Source organism: Halichoeres trimaculatus, unplaced genomic scaffold (assembly GCF_033239565.1).
Source record: "Halichoeres trimaculatus isolate MK-OKI-2021-1 unplaced genomic scaffold, fHalTri1.1 fHalTri1_scaffold_20, whole genome shotgun sequence".
NCBI classification, from domain to species: Eukaryota; Metazoa; Chordata; class Actinopteri; order Labriformes; family Labridae; genus Halichoeres; species Halichoeres trimaculatus.
This window is the reverse complement of record NW_027437198.1, coordinates 16,853,093-16,869,675: the sequence shown is the minus strand read 5'-3', so window position 1 is coordinate 16,869,675 and position 16,583 is coordinate 16,853,093. Positions and strand designations below refer to the sequence as shown.

General features: G+C 42.4%; 2 protein-coding genes across 2 annotated transcripts in view; one reads left to right on the top strand and one right to left on the bottom strand.

Annotated features, from left to right (window-relative positions):
• LOC141809789 (parvalbumin alpha-like) overlaps positions 1-16,583 on the top strand; it is a 38,685-nt gene that overhangs the window by 3,989 nt on the left and 18,113 nt on the right. The window lies entirely within an intron of this gene.
• Positions 1-16,583, bottom strand: part of csf2rb (colony stimulating factor 2 receptor subunit beta) — a 53,956-nt gene that overhangs the window by 21,779 nt on the left and 15,594 nt on the right. The window contains exon 2 of the mRNA XM_074696978.1: positions 10-263. The gene's annotated coding sequence lies outside the window, so the exon portion shown is untranslated. The remainder of the gene's footprint in view (positions 1-9; positions 264-16,583) is intronic.

The following is a 16,583-nucleotide window of genomic DNA, read 5'->3' as shown; positions in this document are numbered from 1 at the left end:
AGTACTTACTAAATACTTGTTGGTATTTAACAGGAGGGATGTAAAGTGCCTCTGAGTGCTGGTTTGAGGTGGCTCTTCTGGCCCTCCAGTTTGGATGTGTGTGTCTCTGTTGTGCCGTCACACTTCATAGATCCAAACACATTCCTCTCCACGCCGACACATTATCCACTTTTGTTTACCCATGTTGTGTTTTGTTCAGAGGCAGCCCGCCAACACCGATGCCAACACATCTGCTGGACTCAATGGACATCTTCATCTAAAAACTGAAAAACAAAATGAGAAATCCACTGTTTGGGGAAGGAAAAACAGACTCACGATTCAAACACTCAAGTCAAAAATACAACGAGAAGCATTAAACAGCATCATGTGCTTTGATACTCAGTAATGGTTTGGTATTTTGTGATGGGTTTAGTCAGTTGTGTTTCCTCTTGCCTTTGAGCATCAGGGGAAATGAGTATTCTTTTGTGTTTACCACTGCACTATTATGGAGTAAATGATCCAGCACAGGCTTGGATCAATGGTTTATTCAGGGGACTATGCTAAATTGTCTTCATACTTAATGATTAGCTTAAATGAGGCGTGCTACCTCAACTCTACTGTCTATTAAAACACAATCTGAAATGGTAAAATCATCACAGACCAAAATAGTGTCTTTGAAGGTTATTTAAACTGTGTTTATAAACAGAATCTGTGTAATAGGGCTGCTGTAAAGGAAAACCGTGAATCTCCAGGGCAGAATCATGCTAACTTGCTAACTGGCTGAATGAGTCTTTGCATCCTGAATTCTGTGACTCTACCTGTTTATATGGAAGCAGTTCTAAAAAGTGTTGTCTACCACTTGATTCCAGCTAAGGTTTTGCTCGCAACCGGCCCCACCTCTTAACATAGAGGGTACTTGCATATAGCAAATTATTTACATAAATTAAGCTAGCAAATACAAAACTTTCAAAGTGTTTGTGTATGCTAACGCTGCAATTTTTGGGTGTGACCGTGACATTAAGGGAAAACAGGATGAGATATTTCATCAGAAAACACTACTTTTATATGTACAAAAAAAGATCTGCAAAGTATCTTTTAGACCACAGGGGGCGCCAAAATTGACCCAAACATATAAGGGCTTAAAGTTAAGTCTGCTACTTTTTTGGCGTTATTATGCAGACTGCTTTGCCTTTCTACTGGATTGTGAATGTGAGTGTGATGGAAGTCTGCCCGTGCAGTGAACCCAATGAGGAAAGTCATTTTTGAGGGAATAATGGAGAGGTGGTTGTTTGTGTGAGAGTATAAAGAAAGGGTCATTGGGCGGAAAGTTGCACCTGTTATTTCTGTAGTTCTCAGTTTTCTTACTGACCTCAAACTTCTTCACTAATTTACATCACCTTCCTCTTCATTCCTCTGCTTTGCTTTATCCCGCCATTGTCCAGATCAGCCGTCAGCGTTAATCTTTGTCCCGTAATTTTCCTCCTCATCCCTCACCACCTGTGCTCTGATTTGTAGCTGTTAGATAAGTTGTGACTGCAGAGCATATGGTCTGCTCATTGCCGTGGTTTCTCCATCACTTAAGAGGTTGTCTGCATAATTAAAAACACAGCTCCCGTCTACGTCACAGAAGTTGCTCTGAGACAATTTGCACTTGTGATGATTTTGTCACGGATGGTACGATTAACCTTGTGTTCTGGGCTCTCGTTAGTAGACATTAATTAAAACAGGTTCTGATAAAAAAAAAAGACTGAAGGAGGGTTTTTTGTTTTATTGCTGAGGTGACTGGATTATAATTATCAGTGTGTTATCATTACTGCACCGCTCTCGCTAATATCACACACTTTTGCCATTTAACTCACATTAGGAATTAAACATGAATAACATGTTACATAAAATTAACTGAATGATAAAATGTCCAAGATAAGAAGTAAATTATGTGACAATTAGAAAACTTTTGAGCTGATATCAGGCTGCCTGCAAATGAAACTCATGATAAACTGACACAAACTGGCTCATTGTCCATGCAGGGCTTGATTTAAATGGTGCCAGCCACCCAAACACAACTCTATTACACACCTTAAAGAAGCCCCTGACATCTTAATGTGTGTAAACAGAAGGTTGTGATTGGCCAACAGGCTCCTTTGAGGCAGCCATGATGGCTCTTAATCGCCAAGGTCAAGGACAGATGTTTGTGTGAAGCAGGCGGCATCTGGAGGGTGCTGGATGATCAGTGAAAAGCGTGCCTGATGCTGCCGGTCTGGGGCTTATTACCGTTTGTATGTGTGTGTGTGACGTGTGTGACGTGTGTGTGTGTGTGTGTGTGGTGTAGCATTGTTTGTGTGGGTGGCACCAGCGCTGAAATAGAGCCAACAGAGCTGATGAGTAATTATAAGCATGAAACAACGTCTATTTACTTGTGTGTTTTTGAAGTGAAGCTAATGATTGAATAAGTGATGGATAGCTGGTGAGCACACATCTCGAGATGGTGAGCTCGTGCGAAGGTGTTGTGCACAAACAGAAAGGTAAAATCTCAGGTGTTATTCTCTTCAGATTGCTTTGATTAAAAGGTGTTGCAGCTCATTTGGCTCCCTCTTCTTTGAGGTTTTTTTCTCGCTGCAGCTTCCTTCACACATCCCGTCATGCACACTAATTAGCGACTTAACTTTCCTCAAATGTTCCTCCACATCTTTTCTTGAGGGAGAACTTTGGGTCCAAAGGTTGTTGGAGCTATTTGAAGGGGTTGGTCGCCTTTTTTAAGGACAGCGTTGATGTTGAAGTTTGAATATTTTTAGCCAGGTGAAAAAGTCCACTCTAACTTTAGGCTGTCACAGAGGTCAGCGCAGTGCAACAGGAGTCAGCCCACTTCCAATTAGACAACTCACGACCTCTTTAATGAGATCATTAACAAGCTGGCGGTCAGATGGGACGGAGAGCGAGCAAAAACGGATTGAGACTTTTCTTATTTTAGTGCTTGGGCTTTTTTTTTTAGAAGGGAAAAATTAAAGAGGATGATGATGTGACCTAATTATGAAAGCCACTTACAGCCTTCATCTTTGGAGAACAAAGGCCAGGTATATATAGGCTCACGTAGTGAACAGCATTGATCCCAAGGTAACATATTTCCTGGGTCTACAAATGTAAACACACTTCTGGTTTGGTTGTGTAATATCCATTACAATTCACATTATTAAACAAATCAAGGGTTGGTTTCACATCAAGGTTTCGTCCAGCTGATTTCACAATCATCAGGTTCCCTTAAAATATGCACAAATCATCCTGAGATGGCACTTCTCATTTACATGTAACAAGTTTCTTTGGTTTTTAGGGTCTACAGAAGACTGAGTAACTTCAGGCTCTTTTTTTTTTTCCTTTGTGTTCTTTCTCAAATAATGAAACATGTCCCCAAACTGGGGCACCACTTTAAATTCTTCACCTGTCCCTGCTGCAAATCTAATATTTTCAGAGCCATATTATACAAAGTAATAGAAGCTCAAAGCACAACTCAGGAGAGAAAGCAGGAAATGGAAAAAGCATGTTAACAGCTCATGGTGCCCTGTCTGCACAGAACAGTTATCTAAACAGGGCTCCAGCTAATGAGGAGCTTTGGACTGTCGATGGTCAGGTGGAATCGCATTATGAACCCATGAAGTGATCGACGGCTCACTTCAGCAGCCGAGACGAGGCGAGGGGAAATGTGTAGCCTCGCAGAGCAGCGTTCATTGTGAACAATATCCATCAGTCATCCTTGAATGTAATACATCCTGATCCCCATCCCAGCCCTGAGGAACAAAGAGCAGCTCTGCTGCAGAGAAGTTTTCCCTCCATCTATCTGCTTCCTCTTATAGTCCTCCCCTTTAGTCTGACCTTCATTTCCAATTCCCTGACTCTACATTTAATTTAATCCACAATCCTTATCCCATCACCCACACGCTCCGCCTCAATCTCTGCTTCTTCTTTTTTTTTTTCATCTCCCGATTCACTGTAAAGTTTCTCGGCAGACAGATCTCAGCAGAGAAAGGGAGCAATCATTCTGAAAGAACCCCGATTCATTCAGACCAGCAAGATTTAAAAATGTTCAGCCTGACCTGGAACTGACCTGAACCACAAGCTAATGTTTTAACAGAGAAACTTCCTGTCTTACTCCTTCCTCCTGCTCTGAGGAGAGTGCAGGTTAGAAAGTGCTCAGGCAGGAATCCTGTCACTGATTTACACTGCTTTATCTACATTAACTCATGCAGGATGTACAATAAAAAACTGCATTACCAAGAATGCAACAGTAGAATAAACTGATTGATTCAAATGTGTAAAATTACAGTGAAAAGAGTTTCAAGAAGTAGAGAGATCAACTTTCAGGTCAGCACATCTCACAAGAGGCATTTATTTGAATCTCTCTGATCAATATGGAGGCAATAGGCTCCATAACTCGTTTGAATACGATAAAAATGATTGAAGTTACTTTCCTTTGTGGGCTTAAGGCGGGAAAATACATTTCAAGGGGCGACTCTCACTTTGATGTTTCATTTAGATTCCTATCACTGATATGAGGCGGTATAGATGAAAGCAGCAGAAGAAACACTTGCAACAAAGTTCGGAGCATGTTGCTTTCAGTTCAGAGTCATGCTTAGGTTAAGATGCAGGAGTTTTAGTCTGTAGACTTCCCTGCTGCTGACTGTGTTTTACATTTTCATCAAATGTTCAGATGTTTCTCTTTGAGAAGTGTGCAGACTTTGTGTGAGTGTGTGTCCATTCATTTCCTCCCCTGCAGCCATAACTCTCTTACACTGTCTCTGTCTTCAGCAGCTTTATGAATGACTGCACATTTCTGTCCTTTATATGAATGTGCACATCCCATCCTCAGGCTTCTGCACGCTTCCTCCCATACTCCATCCTGCTCTCTTTCTCCAGCTCTGTAAGAACACTGGCCTGAGCAAACAGGCCTGAGGCAGGTCCACGGCTCTGGAGCACTGGAGCATGCATGGACTGAGTGTGAGCGTGAACATGAGAGGCTGAGAGGGCCGAAGAGTGGGTGAATTTTACATGCCTTGCTCTGAGCGGGAGTATTGTGTGCTCAGACTGCTGTAACTGGTCGGGGTTTTATGGTGCAAGGTCAAGTTGGCTTTTTTCCCCCTCCAAGATCTGCAGGAGTTGCTGTTACTGACAAGAGGGTGTGAGCTACTGCTGCTGAGGCATCACTGCTGGGGTCAGAGAGACACAAGGCAGAGCGCAGATACTGTGGAGGGCTGGCAAACGCGTGCACACAGACACATACATACACAGGGATGGACCATTCAGTCAGCTCATGACACAATAGGATAGGAAAACTTCAGCTATAAGAAGATACTACATGATGCAGGTTAATGGCAATTTATTTCACAGTTTCTACCAGAGCATTAGCCATTGAGTTTTCATTCAAGCTTTGGAGAGTAGTTTGCCTCCTTAAACAGTGAATTAAGAAGCTTCTTCCCTGCATTGAAAGTGTAAAGACTTAAAAGAGGGGATATTCTGTGTCCCTGTGTTGTAAACCAATGGTGGATTTTTATACTACATGTGTGCAGATTTGCAAACTGCTACATGCTTAAATGTTGTATGAATCCTTGACTACATCTTTAAACTATTCAAGATCTAAAAACAGCACAAGATCTTTAAGAGATCTTTATGAGGATTGAAATGACAAGGGCATCATAACTAGGGATGGGTAATAAGATTTTATTGATACAAATGCCATTATTGATTCTGCTTATCAATTCCTCCTGTGGTTGCAGGTTTTCTGTATAAACAGCATTTTATTGAGTTTATGAGTGAATAAATAAGACATGACACCCTTGTAATTAGCGCAGTGTGTCATAAATGTTTTCACATGTTTATAGTGTTGCGACTCTTGCACCACCTGGATCTGGAAATACCAGGAGTCACATACACATCAAGCCAAAAAAAGCAGTTTTCAAAGCAGAAATTAACCTATTTACCGCCTGGTTCAAAAAACATCTCCTGTCTGAGTTGCTTTTTCTACTATCTGCACACTCAGTATGGGGGGGTTAATTTTTTTTCGAACTGGGCAAGATATTAAGATCACGAGCTCGCCCAATCAGAGGCACAGCTCAGGTCATGTGACCGACAGGCACCCTATAGTTGAACACAAAGCCCCTGCCACTACCAATATGGCCGTTATACGTGATGTGCTTCATTTTTCTGTTTAAGAAACAGACGGGTGAAGTTGGGGAAACTACATCCATGTTTCATACAGTCTATGAGTGTTGCACAGTTTGGACTTTTTTTTGTTAGCATCCTTTTGGTGAAGTGAAGCCAAGCTTTACATTGCTACAATCTCCCCACTTATGTCCAGGAAACTCTGCTGCTGATCGATGAGCGTGACTGACATGTGGCACGTCATGTGACGTCCTCATAGGGTACCGCCGCTCCAGCGTAATGTAGAGAATCAAGAAAGGAATCGTTAAGCATAAAGGCTGATGGTGTCGATGGATTTAACCATTTCTCATTCTAAACAGGAATCCGTGATCAATATCCATCCCTAGTCTTAACCCATTTATGTTCTGTTGCAGGGGCGGGCCTCAAACACTAAGGTCTACCTATAGCTTCTTGCTGACAGAACTTCCAGAGAGCCTGCCAATCAGAAAGAAGGGGGTTTGTAAAGCAGGGAGTCTTAAAGAAACAGCAGCCAAAACAAAGAGGCTAAAGAGTTTTCTTTTTTCTCTTTTTTAAGGTTTTCTAAAACACCAGTGTGAGAAAAATGGGGATTTTCTGAGCTATAAATCATGTAAAGCTACTAGAGGGGCACAAGAGGGAGAGAATAAAGAATCAAAAAATGAACAATTTTAGTTCTTTACCCAAGTACAACGGCAGTTAGCCTCTGCTGTTTTAAAGAGCACTGGGATTTATGTGGTATCTCGTTAACTCCAGTCGTCCTGTCTTGGGCCGTTGTTACGTATCCAACACTCATGCTCACTGAGTTGAGTACACATCTGATGCATGTTCACATATTAAGCCACCAGCACTCACAGACATGTATGAGTGGAGCTGTGATGCGTGGATGTCCGTCCAGTGCAACCGTTATCTCCACTAAACGCATCATTATCCAATTGTCAAAATCCACTGAGAGGCTATAATTAGAAACCTCCAAACAACCACCAGAGGAGCCATGTGTCAACAAACAAACCACTGAATGAGATGTACGGAGGATCCTCTGTGAGATGATTGTCTCATTAGCAGTAGCAGGAGAATCATTACTCTGACATTACGCGTGGACAATGGCGTGTTGCACCTTCTCTGACATGGACTCAGCCTGGTGGACTCAAGGTTAAACCTCCTTCCCTTTGTGGAAACAAATCTGTGGACAATGTAGGCAAATGTCCCCAGACACACGACTTTACGTCCAGTGAATTTACCGAGTCGTCCAACTGTGACTTTCCTCCTCTCTCCTCACTGCCTCTTTTTTCTTCATCGCCCCCCTCCCCTCCTCCTCCTCCTCCCTGCTCCTCTCTCTTTCCTCCCGCATCACAGACGTGGTCTAGAATACAAATTGTGTTTCCCTTCTTTATTTGGGTAGCCTATAACGCGTCAGGCCAGAGGAGAATGGGAAACAGGAGTGAATTCTTTCCTCCCAAAAGGAAGGAAACAATGTAGAGTGAAGCTGATGAAAAAGACAAAGAGATGAAATGAAAGGGACGCAATCTGCAGAGATGAATGAAGATGAATGAACAGGGAGATGCAGGGACAAAAGATGAAGGATGAAAGGTAAAACAGTGATAACAGAGGGTGTGCTTCAGATATGATGAAGATGTGCTTCATTGTTTGTTCCCCGGTAACCGTGATTCTGAGAACTTCACCTCGTTAGCTGCTGCAGTGAGATCACTGCACAGGAGACCCTTTCACATCACACTGAGTCATTAGACTCCATGTTCAGATCAAAACTATTGATCAGTGGAGCTTTGACTTTTTGTTGTAAGATAATACAACAAACAAGTCACGGAGTACACTTCAGACAGGGCACATCTGACGAAGCTTTGCTTTGAGATAAAGGGCAACAAGAGTTAGTGATCTCTCAAGAATCCACGCCTAACCTTACTCTGAATTTTTTTTTTTTTATCAGGTAAACAGATCAAACGTGATGAAATCTCTGCTACTGATAGTTTTTTTCCAACCTCAGTGATTGAAGCCAGAGGTGATTTGTTTTAATACAACATGTTTTAAGCTCAAGTGCAGCATTTAGGCCACTGTAGGGTAGGGGCATAGACTGTATATAGAGTGGACAGCGTGACTCTGCCATTTATTGTACGGTTTTGAAGCTAAAATACCTCGTCAAAGGCACCGCCATTGAAGCAATTGTGCAGCCAGGGTCTGCGCAGTAGAGACGATGAGGGATTCTGGAAGAATCTGAGTGGTTTGCTTTTTTCTTTCGAGAGTCTAAACACTTTTTGACTCTACCTCCCAACATATTTACAATCCCTGAAATAAATACATGAAAACAGCAGCTGTCAATCATCATTAAATATGACGTAAAGCCTCATTTTAACCTCGTATATCTAATGAAAACAAAACTTTTCAGGAAAAAAAGGACTCGAATACAAGACAGCCGAATGATTTCTTCAAGCCACCACAACAATCGGACGTAAGAAACATTTCTATGAGGCATATTCATTTTTTAAAGTTTGACCACAGCCCATCTGGAATGGCAGGAGAGACGGATTTTTTTTTTACCTTTACTGCAGCCAGTCACCAGGGGGAGCAGATTTTGTGGCGACCTCACTTTGAGCCGAGCAAGATGATGTCCATTTTTTTTACAGTCTATGGATAGGGGTGGAAGGAAAAATCGAAAATTGATACATCTGAATTTTTTTGTTTGACAATATCAAAATCGGGATTCTTTGTTAAAAAAAAAAAAAAAAAAAAAAACACTTTTTTTTAAAAATTCAAATTCTTCATTTCAGTCTTTGTTTAGAAGCTGAATTGGAAAAATATTACCACTTTTCTCCAGCAGAGGGTGAAATGTTTCTCTCTGACTCACATGATGTGCATTTTATGGGAAAATATGGCCCTTGATTTAGTCTGTAGATGTTATCATCATCATTTCACTTTTTCACATGGCCTGGTGTTAAAAAGCAAACTAAAAATTGCAAAAATCATAAATTTCAAAGAATCACAATTTAAATCCAATTGGTACCCCAAAAATTGTAATTGACTCGAATTGCGAGAATAGCATACTGTCCCAGCCCTACTGTCACCAAGAGTTAAAAGGTACTTTCCACCATCCAAAGTATGAAGTGAGTCAGACCTTGGAGTCCATCAGCTCTTATTAAAATCTGCTCAAACGGGCCTGTCTGCCAATCACCCCCTGGGATCCATCGCTTTGTCAGCTGGATGGAGGATAAACTCTGTCAACACTTCACTCAAACAGGTCCGCCGCGATGGCCGACTGGCAGAGAGCAAGAAGGAGTGACAGCGTTAGAGGAAACGGGACAGGATATGAGAGAGGCAGAGACCAGGTCTGAAGAATAACCCGAGAGACGTTTGTACAAACTGTGTTTGTGTATGCAGACCATCAGCCTGAAGAGGTGTTCAGACATGTGACTAATGACTCTCTTTGACCCCATTTACTCACGGCTCAAGCTGTTTGCTGCTTGCTTGGCCCTGAGTGCAACACCAACAAACACACACATACACACACACTCACACACATCCACACACAAACATACACGTTACGATCGACGTCTGTCTGCGTGATTGAGTGTTTCGTCTTAAACAATGCCTGGCCAAACTGAAGTCTTAAAAGCAGTCGAGGACAAAACCCTTACATCACTGCGCTGTGAGCCGACCGGGCGTGACGAAGACTGCAGCACTTCAGCCAGGAAGACACACACACACGCACACACACACACGCACAATGAACCTGCTGCTCTTTTAAGACACTAAAGTACATCGAAAACTGAACCGTCACTTGAAAATCAGAGGGTGAAAGTAGAGAAAGCATGGATGATTTCTTGTGCAGGTGAAGGTCAAAATGAAACCTCAAACAGCAGCTCCCTCCTCACACTGAAGAAGGCTGAAAACATGTCTCATCAGATGACACATCTTGAAGCGTGTTCTTGTTTTCTTCTCTCATTGAAACTTTATCTAATTAAACTTGTTTCGTCAAAAAAAAGCCAACTTTATCCAAATAAATCCATTAAATGACGCCGTATTAACTTGACAAAAGCACTATTGTTTAGCAGAGTGAAAACTGCATCAATGAGACATTAGATTTAATTTTACGCCTGCATTGTTTGGCTTCTCTCCCTGTAATACAAAATCTACTTTGCATTATTGAAATCCCCGACAATGGAGCTATTCTCATTTCTTGATAGATGCAGAAACTGCGTGAATCTGTGCCTTAAGTCTGCTCCTCGCAAACACTCGTGCAAAAAGTAATTAATGGAGGAGGTCTCTGACTTTTTACCCTAAAAGATGATTTATTCAGAGACGCTCTCACTGCTTCCTCTGGAGTTATAACAGACATTTGTACACCTCATTGAGCTGAGAGGCAGAATTATGATCGTGCAGGCTTGAAAACTATCGATGCTGCTGTCTGTTTAACCGGCGAGATGAATTAACCTGTTTGGAAAGAGAAAAGAGGAGGCGAGAAAGAAGAGGAGGAGGGGGAGGAAGTGATAATGGCTTGGCAGGAGGAAGAGTGGACTCAAAGATAAAACACACATTAGTTTTCACAGCAGTGTGTTTGTGTTTCTGGGTGTGAGTGTGTGTTTATGAGAGTAAATGTTTACAACTTATGGAGGCGAGTTCTGTATGTGGAAACACCACCGCCTGACTCAGGGACTTATTCATGTAGCTGCAATGTCCCCTGTTGGTCATGTGGGAAACTAAGTGTGTGTGCATCTGTGTATCTGTGTGTGTGGTGCTCTTGGGGTTATATAATTGAATGCACCACACCTGGAGTTATAAGAGCCAGTGTGCTCCGGTCAAATGATGCTACCACAGCGAGGAGGGAATGCAGGAATGAAGACGGGAATAAAAGGAGAGAAAGGATTCGAGGGCTGACAGAATGGTTGCAAAATGTGCCCAGAGGGGAGCACGATGTTGCCACAGAGATGCGCGTTGCTATGAGAAAATTGAAGGATCAAATTTTGATTAAGCTTTAGTAAAAGAAAAGCAGAGAGGCTCGGGGAAAGACGGCCAAATGAGAGGGAGGAGATGGATGCAGAGGCAGCGAGATAGATGAGGATGTTAATTTGGGTTGCAGGGACACATTGTCTCTGCAGCTTCAAGAGGATGGAGAGGAGCCACAGAGACAAATGAGGGAAATTAAATTACAAAAGAAAAACAGGGAAAACAAAGCAGAAACTGGAGCAGAGGATGAAGCCAAACTGTAACTGGAAGAAGACAACGAATACATTTGCATCAGCAGCCAGCACAGCCTGAGTGTGAGCTGCCCAGCCTGGATCACGTCCCAATCTATGATATCAGCACACTACTCAGGAGGTGCTTTAAAATCATTCTGGCATTAAATGGATAAAAGTTAGATCCAAGGACACACCTAAACTCACTGAGCCTGTGAAGCATCTCTCAAATGGTGTAGCTGGCAGAGACAGACTGACGCAGTGTGTAATCACCGTCATCTGAAGAGTCTCTGCACAAAGTTTCTCTTCAGATTGATTCCTTTACTCTGCCTTGAATTTGAGAATTATCTCTGTGAGAGAAAAAGTCAAATTTAAAGTTACAGCAGAGAGGTATGTGTGAACAAACCTCCTCTCAATATAAGCAAGAATTCACCATGAGGCCTCAATGATGAGAGTTGATGGCCGTCACGTCTGAGTTTCTTTCATCTTGTTTCAGTGAAGTCTTCTCAGAAGCTTCCAGCAGCTACTTTGCATGCAGAGAGACACCTGCCTGTTAGAGCGCAGGGTCTGATATCATCTCACCTGAATAGAGAGTGGTGCGATGATGCAATGAGAGATACGAAAAAGCCATCACAGAGTGTGATGAAATGGAGAGACGACGTCACTCAGCTTTAAGGAAGGAAGGAATGAATGAAAGAAAGAAAGAGCTCCATGTGTAACCTTGACCAAAAACAAGAGAAGGGAGGAGTGGGAAGGGGTGTGTGACTGTGGTTTCTGGTGCTTCTGCAGCCAGCCTCCAGTGGACACTCCGGGAACTGCAGCCTTTGACGCTTCTTCTTTCTCACAGCTGGAGGTAAACGCCTGGTGAGCATGCAGAACACTCTGTGCTCTAATTACAGCACATTGCATAAGACAGAAAGAAAAACCAGACCTGCTTAACATCTGTCGAGAGGCCACGATTACGTCCTGGCTTTGGTTGTCATTCACTGTGACGCACTCATAGACTCTATATACGGTTTTGAAGCCAAAATACCCACCGTCACAGGTGCAGCCGATGTTGTGTAGCCAGAGTCTGTGCATTAAAGACTGTGAGGGATTCTGGGAGGATCTAAGTGGAGCCAGGTGACAAAAATTATAACTTTTTTTTTCTTTCAAGAGTCTAATCACTTCTCGACTCTACCACCTGACATATTTTACAATCCCCGAAAAAAATACACGAGAACGGCAGCTGTCAATCATCGTTAAACGTGACTTCAAACCTCTGTTTTGACCTCTTATAACTACTGGAAACAATACCTTTCAGAAAAAAACAGAACTTGAATACAAGGCAGCCAAATGATATATTCGAATCACCACAACAATCCGATGTGAGAAACATTTCTACTTAGTATATTAATTTTTTAAAGTTTGACCACAGCCAATCTGGAATGACCAAAGAGACAAAGTTTTTGATCTACACTGCAGCCAGACACCAGAGGGAGCAGTTTTTTTGGCGACCGAGCAAGACTACATCCAATTTTTTATAACCTATGGACGCACTACGGGACTAAAAGATCAATTTTTAAGCTACGCAGTCTAGCCTCCACGTGGGTCTTATGGCCATGCATCCGTAATATTTAGACCAGACTCTGAAGGTGGATCGGGTCTGAAGTCATCTTTCTTAATCAAGCCGTCATCACTGCAGTTGAATTACACATCTCAGCTCTGAGCGAGAGGAAATCAGTCATGCCGTATTTTCTCTTTCACCCCACCTCTCCACTCTTTCTCTCCCCTCTTCAGCATCACTTGCCTCTCCTTATTACTCCCCCTGTCTTTCTCTGTGTCTCTCTCCCCATTCCTCCCTCCCCCACACCCCTCCTCACCTGCCTCGTCTGTCACCCTTGATTCCCCGTCAAGAGGCTTCACTGGCAGGCCCTGGTTCAACAACTACTACAGCCCCATCCCTCTGTGGACGCGTGTGCCCGTCGGTTTGAGTGTGTGTTGTGTGATTTGTGCAAGATGTGAAAGTGTGCGTGACCTGATGAGTGTGTTTCCTAACTCCAGCAGGCTGCTTTTGATGCAGGCAGAGAAGACAGAGAAGCTGCTCCTGAATGATAAACTGGAGAGAGACGAGGGCTCAGAAGGAATCAGTCTGAGTCGAAAATTTCTTCTGCTCCTCCTTCTTTTGATGCTAATTCAGAGGTTTTTGCAGTTTCTGAAATATTTAAATACTACAACATTTAAAGTTTGAAAGACTCGGTTATGATTTAATGCGTCTTAGCACTTTTTTACTTACAACAAATTTTTTAAAAACAAAAGTAGGGATACAGAATTATGCGTTGTTAAAAGTTACATCTTCACGACAGTGTGCATGACACTTGAGGCCAGAAGGTAGCGAGGCAGTCCAATTAAAATAGATCTTCATCATTGCATCTTTAACAAGAAATTTCAGGGATTTATATTAAGTGCATATACCTGGTCATATACATGTGTAAATATTAAACATTTTGGTTTGTTATAGGCTGACATTTTTGTTATGAAAAAAGTTAATAACAAGGGAAAGAAACCCCCAAATTTTCTAAATTTCCCAGGAATTTTAGAAAATAAATTAAAGACGATTGCAACAAAACCGAGAAAATTCCCAATATTCCCGGCCCGAAATCCCCATGCAAATTTTCGGAGAACTTTCCTGACATTCACTGGAAATTTTTTCACACTAGAAAGAGTGGAACAGGCTGCACGTACAGTTGGTGCATCGACTAAAGAGTTAGTGGTTCAGGGAAGTTGGGAAGCCACTTGCATGGAAATGTTGCTCTGGCTGACAGCCCGGCTTTATTGAAACCTCGATCTTGTTCCAACAATAAATTTCTGAGACTGTCGTCTTTTAGTGGTGAGTCACATTGCTGCCTCAGCATTTTTTCTTGTCTTGCGCTTTTTCTGTATCCTTGCTGCATGATCACCTCTATTATCTTGTAACAACTCCTGAAGCATAAGCATGGACCTATAAAGTCTGGCTGTCATGAATTAGTCGCTCCTTTTTATTTGGTTTTAAATCTGTTTCAGGTTCAGTTTGATCAGAGGTCTCAGCCTGTTGGTCTTTTTGGATCCTCTTCCCCTTCATCTCTTTTTGTTTTCAGGAAAACAGAAGTGAAGAATCTTCAGAGTATTACAATTCACCCCGCAGCCTGCACACACACACACACACACACACACACACACACAGCACACACACACGCACAGCAAACAGAGCTGAGCACCGACATGCAGGCAAGTGCTGTTTAAGTTTTGATGCAGGCTGTTAAACACTGACTCCCTTGGGTGCACCGGCTAACCTTCAAGTTGCAACAACAAAGGTCAAAGTATTGATCATTATTCACACTCACAAGCTCAGTGAGTTAGTGAACTCAGTCTCTTTTCGCTCACTCACACTCACACACTCACACACACACACACACACACACACACACACACACACACACACACACACACACACACACACACACACACACACACACACACACACACACACACACACACACCCTTCTCCCTGAGCGTGATGGTCAGGGGATGGACTGCAGGCTGGCGTTTGAATAACACTCACTCCTACATTATCGTTTCAGGCGATGCAGGAAGAGAATACAATACTGATTATGTTCCATTTACAGCCTACATGTAAAAGATACAGCACACACACACACACACACACACACACACACACACACACACACACACACACACACACACAAAGAGGAGTACAACGCCTGCATGAAAAAAACCCACACACAGCCATAAAGTCACATGTTCAAACAAACATACATCCCTGATCGTTTGAACCCTCGCTCTGCTCTGAATCTGATGTACCTCATTTCAGAAACGCAAACCTTCTCTGCATGGTCGTCAAGTTTGTGTTTCTGCTCAGGTTTTGTTGTGTAGCTGGCAAAAAGGCCACAAAGGTATGATAACTGAGTCATGAACCTGTTGTGAAAGTATCAGAGCATGGGAGTGAAGAGTGTGTGTAAGTGTAAGTGTGTGTGAAGAGGGATGAGCAGGCTGAAGGGTGAGCCAGGGGCAGGCAGAGTCGCAGTCTGTTTGATCCAAAGCTAGCTTAGCATGAAAGCGTGAGAAAAGAAACTGAAGATGAAATTGACTCCTGAGGCTGCTGAGTGCTCAAAACAGTTTTCCATAACAGTTCCTGTCTTCTTCTCCACCATACTCCTCTTCCTCTTCTCTATGAAACATAACATCAGCCTAGATCTTTCCACATCAAACCCCTATTGTTTAAAGAGGGGGTATTCTGCTTCTTATGTTTGATATAAAGTAACAATGCTGGATGTTTACACTAAATACGCGCAGATTTTCAAACCCCTACAAATTCATATGTTGTAGAAATTCCTCTATCTGCTTTACAGAGGGCTGGCCAATCAAAGGGAAGGGGGATTGTACACCTTAAAGAGACAGCAGGTACAACAAACATTTCAGACAGGGGTTGAAATAAGGGTTTAAAAAACAGAGTGAGAAATATAACTTTTTTTTGTTTCTTTGCAAATAATTTAAAGCTACAACAAGGTCACCGGAAGAACTGTGTAATGACTACATAAAAAAATCACACTACCCCTCTTTAAAGATTTTTTCAGATACGTTCACTAGCCTCCGTCTGAGTCTCCATTTGTCATAATTAGAATTTCTGAGGAGGGAAAGTTTAATTGGTTTCAAGAAAAGTCATAAATGAAGTAAAGTTTATCCAAAGCTTGGCTCCATCTTGCCTTAACTGTTCAATTATAAACTGCACTCTGCTACTATCAGCTTTAAAAAGTGCACCGCAGCCACTTAGGGTGCACTCATTTTAATCCAGGAATTAAAATGAAACCAATTTCTCTTTTTGCAGGGCATTAATTAAAACACAGGTTGACATTTTCCTGTTACACTCAGACACTCAGACTCCACAGGGGAAAAATCTTGGTTTTCCTGTCTTCATTAAACCATCTTCACCGTCTGCTGCGTTCAGTGACGGAAGAAGCAGCTAAGTGTGCAGACTGGATGGATGCTCTCTTATCTAATAAGCTCATGCTGTGGTTGTAGGTGTGCACTTAATAAGTCTAACAAGTCATGTCACCATGGGACATTAGCAGGCAGCGGATCGATGCACATGAGATGGCAGTGCATTATCTTGACTTAATTATAGGTGCTCTTGCTCTATATCAAAGCTCACCTCTCTCCCAGCACGTGGGAACACACACTGAACACTAAGCTATCACGGTTCATCTCACTCCAACAAAT